Consider the following 17,028-nt stretch of genomic DNA (forward strand, 5'->3'; position numbering starts at 1 on the left):
GAGTGTCGGATCTCAGGGCCCTCGAGGGTCCTTGAAAAGAAGGCCACAGGTCTCCCCGCCTGGTTAAGGGTTGCAGCTAGGGCGAAGTCGGATGCATTGCTCTCCACTTGGAAAGGGATAGACTCATCCACCGCGTGCATTGTGGCCTTAGCAATGTCTCCTTTTATGAGGGAGAAGGCTGCGCATGCTTCTGCTGTCAGGGGGAAGGAGGTGGACTTCATGAGGGGTCTGGCTTTGTCCGCATAATTGGGCACCCATTGGGCATAGTAAGCGAAGAGCCCCAGGGTTCTCTTCAGTGCCTTTTGACAGAGGGGAAGGGGAAGCTCCATGAGGGGGCACATTCTTTCGGGGTCGGGGCCGATGACTCCGTTCTCTGCTACGCAGCCGAGGATGGCAAGGCGCGGGGTGTTAAACACACATTTCTCCTTATTGCAGGTGAGGTTCAGCCGTTGGGCCGTACGGAGGAATTTCTCCAGATTAACATCATGGTCCTGCTGGTCGCGGCCGCAGATGGTGACGTTATCTAGATAAGGGAACGTGGCATGCAGCGCGTTCTGGTCAACCATCCGGTCCATCTCCCTTTGGAAGACCGAAACCCCGTTGGTGACGCCGAAGGGAACCCTAAGGAAGTGGTAGAGGCGGCCATTCGCCTCGAAGGCGGTATACTGGCGGTCCTCAGGGCGGATAGGGAGTTGGTGATAGGCAGACTTAAGGTCGATGGTAGAGAATACCCGGTACTGTGCAATCTGATTGACCATATCAGATATGCGGGGAAGGGGGTATGCGTCCAGCTGGGTGTACCGGTTTATGGTTTGGCTGTAGTCGATGACTAGGCAGTGTTTATCGCCGGTCTTAACGACTACGACCTGGGCACGCCAGGGGCTGTTGCTCCTCTCGATGATGCCCTCCTTCAGGAGTCGCTGCACCTCGGAGCTAATAAAAGCTCTGTCCCCGGCGCTGTACCGCCTGCTCTTGGTAGCGACGGGTTTACAGTCGCGGGTGAGGTTAGCGAACAAGGAGGGGGGCGGGACTTTGAGAGTGGAGAGGCCGCAGGTGGTATGCGGCGGGCGGTTTAAAACCTGCTGGTTGTAGACTGTGAGTGGGGGGAGGGGTCCACCATATGCCAGGGTGATACTTTGGAGGTGGCATTGGAAATCCAGCCCTAGTAGGACGGCAGCACAGAGCTGGGGCAGGACGAGAAGTTTAAAGTTTTTATATTCCGTGCCCCTAACCGATAGGGTCACCACACAGTAGCCGCTGGCGTCAGTTGAATGTGACTTCGACGCCATCGAGATCCGCTGGCGCATTGGCCAGACAGTGAGGGAGTAGTAGCTCACCGTGTCTGGGTGAATAAAACTCTCCGTGCTTCCGCTGTCGAACAGGCAGGTCGTGGCATGGCCGTTTACTCCGATGTCCATCATAGACTTGGACAGATGATGCAGGAGGGCTTGGTCAAGCGTGACGGAGGCCAGTGTATGGCTGAGCGAGCTGCTGTAGTCTGCAGGCGGGGCGGTGGTCGGGTCTGGAGACAAGGTGGCGGTCGAGTGCGGTGAACAAAATGGCGGCGCCCACGAAGTTGAACAAAATGGTGGAGAAGATGGCCGCCCCCACAACTCACATGAGGCACTGCTGGCGTCGGTGGCCTTGATCAAAGATGGCCGCCCCCACGACTCACACGAGGCGATGCTGGCATCTGTTGCCTTGATTAAAGATGGCCGCCCCCACAACTCGCATGAGGCACTGCTGGCATCAGTGGCTTTCCCCCTGCAGGCCTTCGCGAAGTGGCCTTTCTTTTGGCAGTCGGAGCAGGTCGCGTTCCTTGCAGGGCAGCGCGCCCTCGGGTGTTTCGCCTGGCCACAGAAGAAGCAGCAGGCGGCCCGATCGCGGGGCTCCGCTGCCGCAGCCGGTCCCGGGGGTGGCGGTCCCGATCGATTCCGGGACACCGACGCTGTGGTAGGTCCCAGGGGCGGCGGTGCGAGGGGTATTGCGGCCGGAGTTGGGCCCGAGTCCCAGGGTCGCGCAGCACTGTACCTGGAGTACGCCTCGAGGTCCCGATGGGCCACTTCCAAGGAGCAAGCGAGGATAGCAGCTGTTTTCAGGTCGAGGCCCTTTGATTCCAGCAGTCTTTGCCGTGAGTAGTCTGACCGAAGGCCTTTCACGAAGGCATCGCGGATATTTCCATCGGTATGTTCTGCAGCTGTTACGGCTTTAAAGTCACAGTCCCTGCCGAGTATTTGTAGCGCCCGTAAGAAATCATCAACCGACTCTCCTGGCTGTTGCGAGTGGGATCTTAGGAGATGCCTGGCGTACATTGAGTTTATTGGGCTCCGGTACTGCTCTTTCAGCAGGTTGAGGGCGTCCTCGTATGTAGCACGGTCCCGGATGAATGCAAATACTTTAGGGCTCACCTGGGCGGTCAGAACTCTTAGTTTGAATCCCGGAGGCACGCCGGATTCTCCCAGGTAGGATTCGAAACAGCTCAGCCAGTGTTCGAAGTCGAGGGCTGAGTTCGCTGCCTGTGGGTTTAGATCCAGGTACGGCGGTCGGAGGGCTCGCAGACAGGCCGGCTGCTGTGGCTGTTGTAGCTGGCCGTTTGGCTGGTCGTTTGGCTGCTCCGATCCACTCATTTCAAAATTTTGCCAATAAAATTGATATACCTATCAATTCAGTCCATGAAAAGCGACGAGTTAAGATAGTAACTGTAGGTTGTGAACGGTAACAGTGGTTTACCACAACCGCCTGCTGCACCTGCATGCTTACCTTCAGCGACTGGTGCACAAGAACACCCAGGTCTCTTTGCACTTACCCTTCTCCCAATCTATTGCCATTCAAATAATAGTCTGCATTCCTGTTTTTGTCACCAAAGTGGATAACCTCACATTTATCCACATTATAGTGCATTTGCCATGTTTCTGCCCAATCACCCAACCTGTCCAAATCGTACTGGAGTTTCACGACATCCTCCTCACAGCATACCCTCCCACCCAGCTTTGTGTCGTCTGCAAATTTGGAGATTTTACATCCAATTCCCTTGCCCAGATCATTAATATATATTGTGAACAGCTGTTGTGGGGAAGTTATTGGAATTTATATTTAAGGATAGAGTGACTGAGCATTTAGAGAAACTTGAGCTGATTAGAGAGAGCCAGCATGGATTTGTAAAAGGTAGGTCATGTCTAACGAACCTAATTGAATTTTTTGAGGAAGTAACTAAAGTGGTAGACAGGGGAATGTCTATGGATGTAGTTTATATGGGCTTCCAGAAGGCATTCGATAAGGTTCCACATAAGAGACTGTTAGCTAAAATTAAAACTCATGGAATTGTAGGCAAATTATTGACCTGGTTTGGAGATTGGTTAGGCAGTAGAAGACAGAGAGTAGCGATAATGGGTATATACTCAAATTGGAAGGAAGTGACTAGTGGTGTCCCACAAGGATCTGTGCAGGGGCCTCAACTATTCTTTATATTTATTAATGACTTAGATTACACAATAGAGAGCCATATATCCAAGTTTGCTGATAACACAATGATTGGTGGTATAGTAAATAAAGTAGACGGAAGGATAAAATTACAAAGAGACATCAATAGATTAAGTAAGTGGGCGAAACAGTGGCAGATGGATTTCAACGGAGTTAAGTGTGAGGTCATCCATTTTGGACCAAAAAGGGATAGATCTGAGTATTATTTAAATAGTGAAAGGCTAGGAACAGTGGAGGTCCAAAGAGATTTAGGGGTCTGTGTAAAACGTAGCAGTCAGGAACAAAAATAATCAAAAAGGCTAATGGAATGTTAGCCTTTAGAACTAGTGGGCTAGAATATAAAGAGGAGGAAGTTTTACTACAGCCCTGGTTGATGCGCCTCAATAACTTCAAGGCTCAAAGTTAATTGGATAAAACAAGGCTTTTATTAGCAAAGAAAGATGCCTGTGTCTTCACCTAGCATTCTGCTGTTCTGCTGCAAGACAAGCCTGGGCTTGTCTTAAGTAGGGCCAGGTATGGGCGGAGCTGACACACCCAATGGGGAGAAAGGGGGCGGTGCACTATATACAATACAAGGTAAAACACAGGAGCAGGCAATACAAACACAGGAGCAGGCAATACAATATATGTAGTTAAATACAGAGTCTGATGAATGACATATTTCATCACATTCACCCCTTCTACAGATTTAGTCTGTCCGGGGGTGTGATAGTCCTCTGTGACCGACGTAACGGTTGCGGTGCCGCAGGTGCCGGCTGGGTGTCCCAGGTGACCTCCTGGGTCTCTGCCGGGGGCGCCACCGGGGTTGTTGAAGGAGTAGGTGGTGGGGGTACCGTTGGCTGGTGTTCTTCCGGGGGTGATGAAAGAATAGTGGGTGGAGTGGGTGGGTAATGGTTGTTGTGGTTGTTGTCGTTGTTGCTGTTGTTGTTGTAGTCGTTGTCGTTGTTGCTGTTGTTACCGGCTGGGGCGAGGTCTTTTATGGACACAGTGTCCACCCGTCCGTCGGCGTGCCGGACATACGCATATTGTGGGTTGGCGTGGAGCAGGTGCACTGGCTCCACGAGAGGGTCCGTCTTGTGGCCCCTCACATGCTTCCGCAAAAGTACCGGACCTGGGGTGGAGAGCCATGACGGTACGGATACGCCTGAGGTGGATTTCCGGGGAAACACAAACATTAGCTCATGAGGCGTGGCATTAGTGGCGGTACACAATGGTGACCGTATTGAGTGGAGCACATCTGGGAGGACTTCCTGCCAGTGGAAGATAGGGAGGCCCTTGGTCCTTAGAGTTAGAGTGACTGCCCTCCATACTGTCCCGTTCTCTCGCTCCACCTGACCGTTACCCCGGGGGTTGTAGCTGGTGGTACGGCTTGTGGCAATCCCCTTGGACAGCATGTACTGGCGTAGCTCTTCACTGGATATAGCTTGGCATACCAAACAGGCAGAACAGGCTGTTGAGGCATTTAATGACCGTGGCGCTGGTCATGTCTGGGCAGGGGAAGGCGAATGGGAAACGGGAGTATTCGTCCACAATGTTCAGGAAGTAAACATTGCGGTCGACGGACGGGAGGGGGCCCTTGAAATCTAAGCTAAGCCGCTCAAAGGGCCGTGTAGCTTTGATTAGGTGGGCTCTATCAGGGCGGTAGAACCGAGGCTTGCACTCAGCGCAAGTGCGGCAGTTCCTGGTCAGAGACCGGACTTCCTCAATCGAGTAGGGTAAGTTGCGGGACTTTATGAAGTGGAACAGCCGTGTGACCCCTGGGTGGCAGAGGTCGTTGTGGAGGGTCTGTAGCCGATCCCCGGTGGCGTTGACACACATCCCTCGTGAGAGGGCGTCGGGGGATTCGTTAAGGGCCCCCGGCCGGTATATGATGTCGTACTCGAAGGTGGAGAGCTCAATCCGCCACCTAAGAATCTTATCATTTTTAATCTTCCCCCTCTGTTTATTATTGAACATAAACGCTACCGACCGCTGGTCGGTAAGTAGGGTGAAGCGTTTGCCGGCTAGGTATTGCCGCCAGTGGCGCACTGCCTCCACGATGGCTTGGGCCTCCTTTTCCATGGAGGAGTGTCTGATCTCGGGCCCCTGGAGGGTCCTCGAGAAGAAAGCTACGGGCCGCCCCGCCTGGTTGAGGGTGGCCGCCAAGGCAAAGTCAGACGCATCACTTTCCACTTGAAATGGAGTGTTCTCGTCCACTGCCTGTAGCGTGGCCCGCTCAATATCCTGCTTAATGCTTTTGAAGGCAGCATGGGCCTCAGCAGAGAGCGGGAAAGAGGATGCTTTCAAGAGGGGGCGGGCTTTATCGGAGTAGTTAGGGACCCATTGGGCATAATACGAGAATAACCCCAGGCACCTTTTCAGGGCTTTGGGAGTGTTGGGCAGGGGCAGCTCCCGTAGGGGGCGCAATCAGTCGGGGTCTGGTCCGATTTCCCCATTCTCCACCACGCTGCCTAGTATGCAGAGGCGCGTGGTGTTGAAAACGCACTTGTCCTCGTTGTAAGTGAGGTTGAGTTTTTGTGTGGTTTTCGGAAACCTCGCGAGGTTTGAGTCGTGGTCCTGTTGGTTGTGGCCGCAGATGGTGACGTTGTCGAGATAGGGGAAGGTTGCCTGCAAGTGGTGGTCATCGACCATGCGGTCCATCTCCCTCTGAAAGACCGAGACCCCATTCGTCACCCCAAAGGGGACTCTGAGGAACTGGTAGAGGCGTCCGTTTGCCTCGAAGGCGGTGTACAAACGGTCCTCTGGTCTGATAGGGAGCTGGTGATACGCTGACTTGAGGTCGATAGTGGAGAACACCCAGTATTGGGCGATTTGGTTCACCATCTCGGATATGCAGGGTAGCGGGTAGGCGTCTAGTTGGGTATAGATGTTGACTGTTTGACTATAGTCAATCACCATCCGCTTCTTCTCGCTACCCCTCACCACCACCACTTGGGCGCGCCACGGGCTGTTGCTGCGTTCAATAATGCGCTCCCTCAGGAGCCTGTCTACCTCGGTCGCGATAAACCGCCTGTTCTCCCAGCTGTACCTCCTGCTTTTGGTCGCTATTGGCCGGCAGTTAGGGGTAAGGTTCGCGAATAGTGAAGGCGGCTTTACCTTCAGGGTAGCCAGACCGCACACTGTGAGGGGCGGCTGGGTCCCACCGGAATTGCGCGTGATGCTTTGGTGGTGGCACTGAAAATCCAGGCCCAAGATCACGCTCACACATAAATCCTTCATAATTAACAGTTTAAAATTATTATATACAGTGCCTTTAACGGACAATCGTACCGCGCAGTAACCCACAATAGTCGATATCTGGGTTTTGTCGGCCATAGAGATCGTGCCCTGAGTAGGGACTATAGTTAGAGAGAGTCGTTGTACCAGACCAGGGTGAATGAAGCTCTCCGTGCTCCCGCTGTCAATTAAACATTTAACCTTGCACCCGTTTACCTCGATGTCCACCATCGATTTGGATAGTGGGTGCGGTCTGGACTGGTCCACTGTGATCGACGCCACTGTAGGGCCCTGATCGGGACAAGATGGTGGGCCACACGAGGCCGGGTAAGATGGCGTCCACGATGTCTGCTCGCGAGATGGCGGACCCCACGAGGTCAGACAAGATGGCGTCCCAGATGGCTGCTCCCACGGCGCGCACGCGGCGGTGGCGGGTTTGCCTGCGGAGTTCCCTCTGCACACCTTCCCAAAGTGCCCCTTCTTACCGCACTTATAGCAGGTGGTGCCTTTCGCCGGGCACAGGTTCCTGGTGTGCTTCGGCTGCCCGCAGCAGTAGCATTTGGGGCCCCGATGCGTCGCGGCGGTCGTAGGGCTTCTGGGGGGAGAGCAGGGCCCCAACGGTGTTGGGCTACTGGGCGGGGAAGATGTCTTCCAATATGGCGGCGCCCTTGGTGCGTACGAGGCGGCGTGGGCCGCGCGGCCTGAAGAGTAGGAGTCAGAGTTCTTCTGAGCCACATCCAGCGATCGCGCTGTGTCCACAGCCTGTGTCAGATCTAGGCCCGTTTTCTCTAGCAGTCTCTGCCGGATGTAATTAGAGCTAAGGCCTGCGATAAAGGCATCCTGAATAAGCTCGTCTGTGTATACCGTGGCTTTCACGTCTTTGCATTTGCAGTCTTTGCCAAGCACTTTTAGGGTGACTAGAAAGTCCTCTAGCGACTCTCCGGGTCGCTGTGTGCAGGTAGCAAGCAGATGCCTGGCGTACACCTCATTGGTAGGCCGCTGATAGTGGGCCTTTAGAATGTTGCAGGCATCCAGGTAGGTGGCAGCGCCTTGGATGAGTGGAAAAACCCGGTGGCTTACCTGATTCTGCAGGATCCCGAGTTTCACATCTCCGGTGGCTTTAGAGGCTGTGACGGCTTCGGAGTTGGCCATAAAAATTCCAAGCACTGGAACCAGTGTCCAAACCGTGCCGATGCATCCGAAGCATGCGGGTCCAAATCCAAGCGTTCCAGTTTCAAAAGTTGATCCATCGTTGAAAGTTTGCTAATAAAATTGATGCGCCTCAACAACTTCAAGGCTCAAAGTTAACTGGATAAAACAAGGCTTTTATTAGCAAAGAAAGATGCCTGTGTCTTCACCTAGCATTCTGCTGTTCTGCTGCAAGACAAGCCTGGGCTTGTCTTAAGTAGGGCCAGGTATGGGCGGAGCTGACACACCCAATGGGGAGAAAGGGGGCGGTGCACTATATACAATACAAGGTAAAACACAGGAGCAGGCAATATAAACACAGGAGCAGGCAATACAATATATGTAGTTAAATACAGAGTCTGATGAATGACATATTTCATCACACTGGTTAGATCACATCTGGAGTACTGTGTACAGTTCTGGGCACCACATCTTAGAAAGGATATATTGGCCTTGGAAGGAGTGCAGTGTAGGTTTACCAGAATGTTACCAGTGCTCCAAGGGTTAAATTATGAGGAGGGATTCTATAAACTAGGCTTGCACTTCCTGGAATATAGAAAGTTAAGGGCTGATTTGATTGTGGTTTTTAGGATTTTGAAAGGAAATGACAGTGGGCCAAAAGGTCTTATTTTGTAAATATTTACATGATTAATTAAATAGCGATTGAGATGATCTCCCCCTCCCTGACCCAGGAATGCTGTGAGCAATATTTGTGACTCTAATGCCTCCTCAGCTCAGATCAACTAACCGCACAGACTAGAGAAGAAGAAGAAAGAACTTTATATAGAACTAGCTGGAGAGCCCGGCGTTGCCAGGGCTGTTTTGGGGCAGGCGGTTTAAATCGAGTGCCAGGCTTTGGGGCCCTGTCTGTGTCCCTTTGTGAATCTGGTGCTGGGCAACATTTTAAATCGAGTGCCAGGCTTTAGGGCCCTGTCTGTGTCCCTGTCTAGGGCCCTGTCTGTGTCCCTGTCTGTCTACCTTTTAAAAGCTTGAAAAATGAAAGTGAAAGTACTTATAAAACGTTTTTGGTAAATCTTATGTTATTTTTAAAAGAGATACTAACTTTCAATGTAGTTTTAGCTGGAAGCTGAAGTCATTTGAGCTGGAAGCTGAACAGAGTTGGTAGTGAAACAATGGCTGCCACATCCCCGAGATGAAAACGAATAGTCCCGCCCACACACACACCGATTGGCCAACCATCAGGGGACCGTACTGTAGGATTGGTCAATCGTGACAGAACAGGATTGGTGGAACCTTGACGTCAGTCAATCAATGCTAGCAGATAATGAGTTTAATTTTGAAGGTTTTTTGCATAAGGCGCGAACAATTTTCGTCCGACCGAAAAGTAAATACACTTAAAACCGTCTCGGAAGCGTAAGCTTTCTTTGGAGGTAACGCGCGCGTAGGTACGCCCTGTAACTTTCGAGCGCATAGCCCGACAGACGCACAGGCGATGACAGACAGAATGACAGAGAGAATGACAGATAGACAGAATGACAGAAGTACCGATTTATATATATAGAAGATTATTACTTAGAACCTACAGCACAAGAAACAGACCATTTGGCCCAATTAGTTTATGCCGGTATTTATATTCCACACAAGCTTCCTCCCACTCTAATGACCTCTTCCTGCCCTGCCCCATGTCCCTCTGTCCCTCTGTTCAATTCTCCCTCATGCAAAGGACCCATTGGTTCTTCATGGGCCAAACCTGCAAATACATAAAAAAGCATTAGTTAACAGAAAGAATTCTTCTGGACTTTAAACATCTGCTCAGGGCAGACAGCTGGTATGCTGCAGCAAACGGTTCTCAGCTTGTGTGGTACTGTCTCTGGTCAGAACGATGAGTAACGACTATCAGCTTCATACAAGAGAGACATGTTCGAATGCTTCACCATCTCCAACCTGCTGGAGGACAGCTTGTCCTTGAAACTCCAGGGCTCTCTCTTCAAATGAGGTGAGATCACGTATTCCTGCTGGGCCACCTCCAGTTACATTTCTCTCCCTCTGATTGTGCGCTGCCTTTTCTTTCAGTCATATTACCATGTGGGCAAGGAATACGACTACGCAGTGTGCGATGATGAACACTAGCAGGGTTGCGAGGTCAGGCATTTGGAGCATGAGGGAGGACTGACAGGAAGGATGTAAGCAGGGTATCATTTGCCCACATGTGATAAAGAAAGGAGTGTGTGGTGGGAGACATGATGGATGGTGCACATATTAGACGATGTTCTATAATGGGAAGGTGGAGAATGTCACAAGAAAATGATGGGGGTAAAGTGCTACAACATGCCTTTGCTAATATAGATATGTGGCGGAGCCACAAAAGGACTCAGAGCGGTTGTACATAATTCCTTTAACAGCAATGTAGTTACTGTCTGTGCCTGTACCTTTAATTACACTGTTTGACTGTACAATGTCTAGTTACCTTTACAGCGCGGTTTCAACGTGATGCCGTCATGCTGTTAGTCACGTGATGCCCCAATGGCGGGAAGAACGTGATGACGTCATGACGTCAGTCTTCTGACCAGAGGATCAGTCCTCGTGGAGCCCTCAAGGAGAGTAGACCTGTTATTGATGTGTTCTAGCAGTTTCCAGTTTAAACGCGTTTTGTTTCATTAAAGTTCATTATTTTAATTGCCTGAGTCGAACTCAGTCTTTTTGATAGGAACCTCTGTTCCTACAGGTAGATCATAAATAAAAGTGTCCTTACGTCTGCCTGTCTTGCGCCCCATGTAAGATCATTGAGTTTCTTTTGACTCTACAGCCAAGTATAATGCACTGTGCTTCTCGCATTAATGTACTCTGCCTCCTGTGCAGCATCAGGTGATTGCGGAGATGGTTGGTGGTGTTATTGTTGGTGCTGCTGGTGTGCCTGGTGCTGCTGGTGTTGGGGCGAATCGTGGTCAAATTCTGAGGACCAAGATGAGACAATATAAATGGCACCCATGCTGATGGAATAGATGGCAGGTCAAGTAGAGTTGACAGAAGCAATCTGTCAATGGTGAGAGAGGTTCTTCCAATGAGGTGACAGTGGATGGAGACATTGCTGGAATCACTTGCAGCCTGCAGAAAGTTAAATCTGTGCTGGCAATGTAGTCAACAACAGCGTCTGCCTGAGGAAAGTGATCAGCTGTGAAGTCGGAGCTTTTATAGTACATTTGATACTGTCAAGTAATCAGCTGGAGCAAAGGTCACCCAACTCCCACCTCAGGTTGACAGATGTGGTTCCTGAGCTGCGTGAATCCCGTGGCCACACTGGGAAATTTGAAATGTAGGAGGAAAAGGCTGACAACAAGCTTATAATGATTTCAATTAGGTCGCCCGTTTCTGCCGGTCAGGTCGCTGCTGCACTGGCAAATGCACGCAAGGGAAAGGCACTTGGGGGCGGGATGACGGCGTGGTCCCGACCCGCTCCAACTTTTTTCAAATTTCCCACCTGATCCACCTTCGGATATTTCAACTTCTACCTTAATCCCATGTATATGTCCCAATCTTTATTTCGCGCTCTGTAAAATTTATAAAAAGTAAATTATAATCTGTGCATTTTATTTCCTGGTTTGCTGTCTGTGAGAATTCTTCAATGTGATTGGCTGCTTGATCACATCACTGTTGCTGGACACTGGCGATTCACTTGATTTGGCGCCAGATTCAAATTAACATTGAGAGAGCTGAAATGTACACCACAGAGATCGCTAGATCTTTGTGGGCAGCTTTCTTCAAGGTCAGTGGCGAGCGCTGTCGCTTTGCTGCTGACTGCAAATTTTGGGCCCGTAACTCAGGTAATGAATGCAGGCCTGAAGCAGGCAGTGAAGTCAACACTGCCCTTGTAAGGTGAACCAAGCCTTGCTGGCTTGCACTACAAACTGCCATTTCCTGGACATGTACCCACAGGCTGCATGCCAAAGGCACATAGTGAACACCCAGTTCATGCAAATCATGGGGAGGTCAGCAAATTGCTGCACTCTTGCAGTGCTTCCCAATAACCGCGCTTCTGGCACACAACGCTACTGTTGCGCTCAATTGTGGCCTCCTCAGCAAACCCGGCCATATAATTATAAATGAGAGAATAAAAATGCAAGTGTTAATGTAAAATAAGTCCATCAATTTGACTGAACTCAGTGAAACAATGTTGATTGAGGGACAATGCTTCTTCTCAATGAAATGTGTATTTCTCATGTCTCAGGAAGATCATTGCCTGGATTAAAACCGTCAATTATCTGATAATTTTCTTTGAACTACAGATTGTTAACATGGGTCCATCTTCTCTGGTATTTCCTGTTGTGTAAACAAACACATTACATCCATAAAAGTTATGAGTAATGCTGTATATTAACCTTTGAAAGGCTGCAGATGAGTTGTTCTTTTGAATAAATGTTAAACATAGGTCCTATCTCTCTGTTGAAGTTCACATTGAAGATCCCAAGGCACGATCAAAAGGATAGCGTGTTCTTCTGGTGTCCTGAGCAAAATGTTTCCCTCAACCACCACCAAAATCAAATTAACTGGTCATTTATCTCATTTTGTGGGACTTTACAGTATGCAAAACAGCTATTCAATTCAATTCAATTTTATTTGCCATATGTACTAGTGTAAGGGGTCGTTTTAACGAGCTTATGGTGTGCTAGATCGGTTTTGATTTCGCACTGCTCGTGAGCGGTTCCGAAGCGCTCCCCCCTCACCGGTTCTAGACACTGGGCTTATTGCCAGACAACCTTGATGTGTGGCCCAACTTGTGACTCGGAAGACAAATGGATCAGGTGAGACAAGGTGAGTTTTAAATCAGAAATATCTTTATTTTCAAGGAGAATAAACACAGAGAATGCAAGAATCAATTTAGACAAAAATCATTAGCACGTCTCCCAATGGGAACTAAAATTTAACACACAAGGAATAACTTTGACTATCTTAAATCATACAACAATTCTTAATCAGCGGTATACTAAAACGGGGGTGGGAAAAGCGCACGGACACATCGAGGGATAAATCACACTCCTGAATTACAAAACACTTAATGTTACAAACCCTCCCGTTGTTAAAATATACCTCAACTATGTCAGTTAGGTAGTGTTGGGCCTTTATGCTCACCAGAATTTTAAAACCCTCCTGGACCTTGGTACTCCTTGTTACGTCTGGGATCTCCAATCTTCCTTATGGGACCGGCTCCTGGACCCGCTCTCCTGCACAAACTTGGAAGTCCTCCGAACTCCTCGATCCATCTCCTCTTCCGCACGGTCTTCGAACTCCTGATGGTATCTGGACTTGGACTTCACTGCTTCTGGTGAATCTTGTGGATCTGTCTGAGTCTGGCTGAATCTCTCTCCTGCACAATCTTGAAAGTCCTCCGAACTCCTCGAACCATCTCCTCTCCACTCGGCCTTCGAACTCCTGATGGTCTTGGATCTGGACTGAACTTCTGAATCTGCTCTCCTGCACAATCTTGAAAGTCCTCCTCGCTCTGTCCTTGACCTCGTGTCTGTGTGAATCTGTGATGGATCTGTCTGAATCTCACTGAATGAATCTGTCTTGCTGTCGAATTTCCCTCCACAGTTATACTGTTTCCTTGCCCTTATCTCGGCGCCAAATCAGGGGTTTTCTTTTGTCAAGGTAATGGGCAGGCTGCTTTGACAAAAGCAAGTACTTTATTTTAATGTCCTGTAAATGAAACTGATGGGATCTGTCCTGTGTCCCTCAGAGTTTGGTACAGATAATGTTTTTTTTTCTGTGCTCAGCGATTTCAGAGATGGGTTTGCGTTTTGCTAGCAATTAGCGCACCTCCAGGTGCAAATACTTTTGTTTACAAGTTCGTTACTGCTGTAACCATATTATCATATCAATAGCAGTAAGTTCTGGAATCTTCTAATCGGTGATGACTCAGGCTGCTGTAAGATACTGCTGGTGTGTCCTTTTGAACTGAGCCATGAGAACTGCCAACTCCATCTTGTGTTCTCACACAAGATGTGTACAGCCAAATATGGAGGAAAAAACAAGTCAGCAGGGAAGGCAGAGCAAAGATGTGAAGGCAAAAGGGAATATGGCAGGGCTGGAAGGCATTTATTTTAATGCACGGAGTCTTGCAAATAAGGTGGATGAACTGAAGTTGTTGTTGAACACATGGGAGTACGATATTGTTGCTATCATGGAGACATGGTTGAGGGAGGGTCAGGACTGGCAGCTGAATATTCCGGGGTATAGAATCTTCAGGCGAGACAGAGGGGGGTGTAAAAGGGGAGGGGGTGTTGCAATATTAATTAAGGAGTCAATTACTGCTGTAAGGAGGGATAATATATTAGCGGGTTCCTCTAATGAGGCCATATGGGTAGAACTTAAAAACAAAAAGGGGGCAAGCACTTTGCTGGGAGTGTACTATAGGCCCCCAAACAGTCAGGGGGAGATAGAGGAACAGATATGTAGGCAAATCTCAGAAAAGTGTGAAAATAATAGGGTAATAATAGTGGGGGATTTCAACTTCCCCAATATAAATTGGGATAGTCAGAGTGTGAAAGGCTTAGAGGGTGCAGAATTCTTAAAGTGCATCCAGGAGAGCTTTTTGAGCCAACATGTAGAAAGTCCTACAAGAGAGGGGGCAGTACTGGACCTAATTCTAGGGAATGTAGCCGGGCAGGTGGTGGGAGTGTCTGTAGGAGAGCATTTTGGCGATAGTGACCATAATTCGGTGAGATTTAAGGTGGTCATGGAAAAAGACAAAGACGGCCCAGAAATAAGGGTTCTAAATTGGGGGAAGGCCAATTTTAATAAGATAAGGCAGGATCTGGCCAAAGTGGACTGGGAGCAGCTACTTATAGGAAAATCCACATCAAAACAGTGGGAGGCTTTCAGAAGGGGACTAGAGAGAGTACAACACCAACATGTTCCTGTAAAGGTCAAGGGTGGGACCAACAAGCAAAGGGAACCTTGGATGACAAGGGATATACAAAAATGCATTAGGAAAAAAAGGGGGGCTTTTGGCAGTTACAAAAGACAAAAGACGGAGGAAGCCCTAGAGGAGTATAAAAGGTGCAGGGGCATACTTAAAATGGAAATTAGGAGGGCGAGGAGGGGCCATGAAATAACACTGGCGAGCAAAATAAAGGAAAATCCTAAGATGTTTTATAAGTATATTAAGGGCAAGAGGATAACCAGGGAAAGGGTAGGGCCCATTAGGGACCAAAGTGGCAAGCTGTGTGTAGAGCCAGATGAAGTAGGTGGGGTTTTAAATGAATTTTTTGCCTCTGTGTTCACTATGGAGAAAGACGATGTAGACATAGAAGTCGGGCAAGGGGACTGTGACATACTTGAACATATTAGCATCGAGAGGGAGGAGGTACCAGCGGTTTTAGCAGGCCAAAAAGTGGATAAATCCTCAGGCCCGGACGAGATGTATCCCAGGCTGTTGTGTGAGGCAAAGGAGGAGATTGCAGGGGCTCTGACACAAATTTTCAGAACCTCTCTGGCCACAGGGGATGTACCAGAGGACTGGAGAACAGCTAACGTAGTACCATTATTCAAGAAGGGTAGCAGGGATAAACCAGGGAATTACAGGCCAGTGAGCCTAACATCTGTGGTAGGGAAATTATTGGAAAAAATTCTGAGGGACAAAATTAGTCTCCACTTGGAGAGGCAAGGATTAATCGGGGATAGTCAGCATGGCTTTGTCAAGGGTAAATCATGTCTGACCAATCTGATTGAATTTTTCGAGGGGGTGACTAGGGGGGTGGATGAGGGAAATGCTGTGGATGTGGTTTACATGGACTTCAGTAAAGCTTTTGACAAAGTCCCGCATAGGAGACTGGTCAAGAAGGTAAGAGCCCATGGGATCCAGGATGCCTTGGCGCATTGGATCCTAAACTGGCTGAGTGGCAGGAGGCAGAGGGTGATGGTCGAAGGTTGCTTTTGTGACTGGAAGCCTGTGTCCAGTGGGGTACCTCAGGGATCGGTGCTGGGTCCCTTGCTGTTTGTGATCTACATTAATGATTTGGATGAGAATGTAAAGGGTATGATCAGTAAGTTCGCGGATGACACGAAAATTGGTGGGGTGGTAAATTGCGAGGAGGAAAGCCTCAGGCTACAGGACGATATTAACGGGTTGGTCAGATGGGCGGAAAAGTGGCAAATGGAATTTAACCCGGAAAAGTGCGAGGTGATGCATTTTGGACGGACAAATAAGGCAAGGGAATACACAATGAGTGGTAGGACCCTAGGAAGTACAGAGGGTCAGAGGGACCTTGGTGTACATGTACATAGATCCCTGAAGGCAGCGGAACAGGTAGATAAGGTGGTCAAAAAGGCATATGGGATACTTGCCTTCATTAGCAGAGGCATAGAATATAAGAGCAGGGAGGTTATGATGGAGCTGTACAAAACGCTGGTGAGGCCACAGCTGGAGTATTGTGTGCAGTTCTGGTCGCCTCACTATAGGAAGGATGTGATTGCTTTGGAGAGGGTGCAGAGAAGATTCACCAGGATGTTACCTGGGATGGAGCGCCTCAGCTATGAAGAAAGACTAAACAGGCTGGGGTTGTTTTCCTTGGAGCAAAGGAGGCTGAGGGGGGACCTGATTGAGGTGTACAAAATGATGAGGGGCATAGATAGGGTAGATAAAGAGGAACTTTTCCCCTTAGTAGGGGGGTCAATAACAAGGGGGCATAGATTCAGGGTAAGGGGCAGGAGATTTAGAGGGGATTTGAGGAGGAACTTTTTCACCCAGAGGGTGGTTGGAAGCTGGAACTCACTGCCTGAAAGGGTGGTAGAGGCAGGAACCCTCACAACATTCAAGAAGCATTTGGATGGGCACTTGAAATGCCATTGCATACAAGGCTATGGGCCAAATGCTGGAAAATGGGATTAGACTGGACAGGGATTGATGGACGGCGCAGACACGATGGGCCGAAGGGCCTCTTTCTGCGCTGTAAAACTCTATGACTCTATGACTCTAATATGGCCATTTCAGGGGTTTTACCAATCTAGACTGTATTTTCTGGATTTTGCGAATCCTACACTAGTACAATGGAATGCTTACTCCCCGTAGGGACACGTCAGCTATTTTTACAGCGCCGTGTTCAGAAAGTAAATTCTTTGGCATCCAGTGGCAGTGAGAGCACGATGTCCCTCAGCCGCTCCGTCCTCCTCGTCACCGCAGCCTCC

The sequence above is a fragment of the Somniosus microcephalus genome, chromosome 14 (genome assembly GCF_052327205.1).
Source record: "Somniosus microcephalus isolate GS21.2 chromosome 14, FLI_Smic_1.0, whole genome shotgun sequence".
Taxonomy (NCBI): Eukaryota; Metazoa; Chordata; class Chondrichthyes; order Squaliformes; family Somniosidae; genus Somniosus; species Somniosus microcephalus.